Consider the following 4,665-nt stretch of genomic DNA (forward strand, 5'->3'; position numbering starts at 1 on the left):
AGATGTTCCACACACTGAGTGAAACAGCCTATTTGCAAAGGCCCGGGCCATTCGGGGTCTGATCAGCAAATCTGTGTTCAGAGGCTGAGGGTCAGGCTGTGGGGGCAACAGCTGACCACGTCTGCCTCCCAGTGCAGCCCAAGACAGCAGAAGGCAATTTGCTCTCCTCAGACCTCTTTTTATGAAATGAGCACTAGAGCATTCTTGAATTCTTCGGCTTCCGTGGAGAAATGAATTCGGCAGTGAGGAGTCTTGGGAGTCTGAGATGCACGTTCTTATTATGCCAAATAATTAGAGAATGCCGCCAAGCCGCCTTCTCCTTGCTCTTTCTCTGGGTTGCTGTTTTTAGCACTTACTGCCTTCAGAGCCTCAAATAATTGCTTTTCTGACCCATGTATGCACATGTGCACACAGATGTGAGTATATACATGCACGTGCACACATCTGCTCCCCACAGCGCACTCTCATGCTCCCTGGGTGTCTCACTCAGTGGACTCTCAGTCCAAGAATAGCTTGGGCTCTGCTCCTGGGCAGCGTAGCCTTCCCAAGTGTGTGCCCAGTTCTCAAAGCTTGGGCCTCTACTTCCTGTGCTGACCCAGGGGAAGGTGATATGCGCATTATTAACCTGTGGTAGAATATACGATGGTCCCTCATACATGTCCACAGCTGAGTCATATGTCACGTTCTGTGGCAAAGGGGACACTGCAGCTGTGATTAAATTAAGGATTTTTTTTAAAAAAATATGGAACGCTTCATGAATTTCCATGTCATACTTGTGCAGGGGCCATACTAATCTCTGTATAATTCCAACTTTGGTATATGTGCTGCTGAAGCAAGCACTAAATTAAGGATATTGAGATGGGGCAGTGATCCTGAACCATCTGAATGGGTCCAGTATAATCACAAGGATCATCATAGGAAGAAGGCAGGAGGGTCAGGGGGAGAGAAGATAAAAATGGGAGAGAAGGTGAGAGCAGTGCATGGCCACAAGCCAAGGAATATGGCGGCCTCTAGAAGCTGGCAAAGGCAAGAGTCCTCTTGCAGAGCCTCCAGAAGGAATGCAGAGCTTCTGACACCTTGATTTTCATCCACTAAGACCCACTTCAGAGTTCTGACCTCCAGAACCTTAGGATAATAAATTTGTACATTAAGTCACTAAGTTTGGGGGAATTAGTTATAGCAGCAATAACAACTAGTACACACTAGTATAATTCAGGGCTTGGTCTTTCTGACAGGCAAAGGGAAAAACTCTTCTGTCTCGGAGCTAGCCCTAGGTGGCCTCTGTGTCTGGCATCTAGGCACCTAGGCAGCAGAGGGCAGGTAGATGCATCATGGGGCTCAGTCATGCGTCACGACTAAGAACTGGGGGCAGATTGCACGCCAGGCGGCAGGACTGTGGCAGAAAGCAGAAGAAATTTCAAACCTAAACTTTGCTGGATTCAGGGTTCTGGGGAAACCAGTTATTAAAGCCCTGAACTCAGAGAGTGAGCAGACTGCCTGTGTGGGTGGGTCAAGGAAGGAGCTGGTGGTACGATCACCTGCTAGCGGCAGGCAGCCTGGGAAGTGGCAGAGAGAAGAAAGAAGCTCTTTCAGACCTTCATTTTTTTACCTCTGAAGTTTCCATGCCCGTCTGATGACCAGAACCATCTGGGGTGCCCGATAAAGACACATTTGGGGTCCTGCCCTGGGGTGCTTCCAGGAGCTCAACTGTAGGTCTGTTCACAGGAACGTTGGTTGCACTGGGTGTGGTATCTCGTACCCTTGGAATCCTACGCACAGGGTTCCCAAGTCTGGTCCTGCCTAGATTTCCACTCTGCCTTCCAGTCACCCATTCCCACCCCAGGCCAGAGTGCCCCACTGGCTGGCATTCCAACTTGTCCAGGCTCCTCATTCTCCAGCTGAAGCTTGCCCAGCCTGCGCTTCACTCCTGTGTCAGTTGCTGACCTGGCCAGGTCACAGCACAACAGTGAGCGCAGAGGGTCTGGACAGCTCCTGTTTCTACAGGTATACCACATTCTGATGACACAGACTCAGAACTTCAGCTCCTTTAATTCTTTCTCTTCCTTCCCCACCTTTTCAAACTGGACCCTAGAACTAGGGTAGCTGAACCATTCCACCTCCAACAGACAAGGACAACTGGGATTCTTCTATCACCCTCAACCTTCAATGTACAGGTAAAGACTCTTGTATTTACTACCATAAAAAATATCATCTAGTTAGCTATTTTACATATATATATATAATATATATATGAATCTATTTTCTATCTATGTATCCATTTATCATCTAATTTATTGCTATCATCTCTCTATATACCTGTTTGTTTTAGGTCTCCATCTTTGAGCTCAGGGAAGCATGATATACAGATTAAGATGGCTGGCTGTATATTGAAATTGTGTTCTTTAATCACTCTTAACTGTTTGACCTCAAACAAGCTTCTTAGCATCCCTTGTTATCAGCGCCCCATCTAAGAAGTGGCATGAAGTGTTCTTGTCAAAATAAAATGAAATCATTTATGTAAAAATTTCAGAACAGCTCCTGCAAAGTTGTAAGGGCTCAATAAATGTTAGGTGTTACTATCATTTGGGTTAGCCTTTTATGAACTATTTATTTGAGAAAAGGAAGATTTAAAAATTCCCCAAGTCAGGTTGCTCCTTTATTGTAAAACTCTCCTTTTGCCGGCTTGCCTCTTGGCAGGCCTTCAAACAAGGAGGGAAAGAGTGATTGCAAACTCAGCCCACCTTTCTGGCCCTGCACCCTTTTTACAGTTGAGCAAACAAGCAGGAATAAGCTCAAAAGGCAGACAGCAGAGGGCTGGAGAGTCCCAGGTTGCTCAAGCCGAGATAACAGAGTCGTCCGAGGGTGGCCCATGTGAATCTAATCCCCACACCATCTGTTTGCTGATTTTCCCCTCTGTCCTCCTCTCTGAGGCACAAGACGTTCTGAGCAGGTGGAATTGAGGGCCCTGCAGAAAGGTGGCCCCGACACCTCACGCCAGAGTTTTCAATTATGATGCCAGTCAATGGGAGAGAGGGGAGGGCGAAAATGAAAATGGAATATTTGGTTAGCGCTTTGACAAGCCATGAATCAAAACCAAGTGAAATTGCTCTGGGGTCTCCGGGCCTGTCAGACTCCCCCATCCATTCTGCCTGCCCCTCGGCAGTGTAATTCTGTGCGCGGCCAACACTATTTGCAGGAAAGCAAGCCTCCCGTGCCGCGTCAGTGGGTTCTTCCGCTGTGCTCTGCCAGGGGTTGGTGAGGGGTGGAGGGGTGGGCGGCGGAGGTCAGAGGGCAGGTGTAGAGGGCCAAAGGAGGGACGGTCAGCAGTGTGGGTGCTGAAGTGTGTCTGACCCATGTCGCAGGACTGGGATGCCTGCTTCCTTCTTAGGGCTCTTCTCTGGGCTCATTGATTCCCTGGCAAGTGATCATTCATTCTTATTTGAGCAGCTGTCTGTGCAGCTAGGGTCAAGGCCAAAAAGTGCTCTGGGTCAGCAGGAGAAAGGGAAAATCTACAAAGGAAGAGTGTCTTCTCCACTAGGAAGGGGGGACCATCTCCACCCTCACCTCTCCAGTAACAGCCCAGGTTGATTTAATGTGCATCAGGGCAGAAGCAGAAAGCGCTAGACAGGGAATCCTTAAAAGGGGGAGTTTTGATGGAACATTGGAGTGAAGAAGCTCATGCTGAAGAGGCGGGGCTGACTTACCAGCAAATCCTTACTGACCCAAGGTCTTATGGTGCTATCCGGGGGTGAAAAGTGAGTTTCTTCTTTTTTCCTTCTTGTCACTCAACTTTTGGCTTGGTAGGCATTTATTGAACAGAGTGAGCATTATGAGATGATTTTAGCTCTCAGAAACCTCAAGTTTGGGGTGATTTGGACAGTGATGTGGATTAAAGGCTGCAGGGAAGTCAGCTCTGGGTTCTTTCCCTATGGGGAAAGCCTGGACCCCTGTGTGGTCAGTACCAATCAGGGCGATGTCAGACAGGGCTGCTGCTCACTGCTGAGCAGGTTGTCCTCTGCCAAGGGGCAAAGCATGTGGGAGCACTAAGGTCCTGCTAACTTTCCACTCACCAAGTCATGTGTCTTGGAGTGCCTATGTCTATCCAGAATGTGAGCCTTCAGATTCACACAGAGGCATGAATGAGTCAGAGAAAGCCCTGTCATCAGATGGCAGAGAAGTCTGCTCCTGACTGGAACAGTGAGTGATCAGGAGCCTCTGTAGCTACAGAACAAGGCAGGATTAGGCCCAGTGATGCCAGAATAGAGCCAGCAGAAGCTGAGGTCGAATTGGAAACTCAGAGTAGAATCGGATTTCAAGAGGCCAATCAAGATCCAAACTGTCAGCTGTAACCAGAAGGTGAGGAAAAGCCAAAGGTCTGTTCTGGGTCCCGGTCGGTCTGTGACCAGTTTCTCTGGAAGGCCCAGAGTCAAGCCTAATGCCATTCACAAGCATCTGCCTGGATGCCACTCTTTATTTCTGTCTCAGTAGCACCTGCGCCAGAGGTGGAGTGGGGAATTACTGCAAGACCAGAGGACTCAGGCCATGCTGGGAGCAGAACCAAGATCAGTGTTAGAAGTTTCTGGGTGATGGATCTTGGCTCAAGATATGCTGCTGTGAAAAAGTTGCTTTGGAGGTGGTGAGCCCTCTGTCACTGGAAGTATTCAA

General features: G+C 48.6%; 1 non-coding gene across 1 annotated transcript; it reads right to left on the reverse strand.

Moving 5' to 3' along the window:
* Positions 1–736: 736 nt before the first annotated feature.
* On the reverse strand, positions 737–840 carry LOC114111148 (U6 spliceosomal RNA). The gene has a single exon (XR_003587252.1). It is a non-coding gene; the product is annotated as a U6 spliceosomal RNA (small nuclear RNA).
* Between the last annotated feature and the right edge of the window lie 3,825 nt (positions 841–4,665).

Source organism: Ovis aries, chromosome 1 (genome assembly GCF_016772045.2).
Source record: "Ovis aries strain OAR_USU_Benz2616 breed Rambouillet chromosome 1, ARS-UI_Ramb_v3.0, whole genome shotgun sequence".
NCBI lineage: Eukaryota > Metazoa > Chordata > Mammalia > Artiodactyla > Bovidae > Ovis > Ovis aries.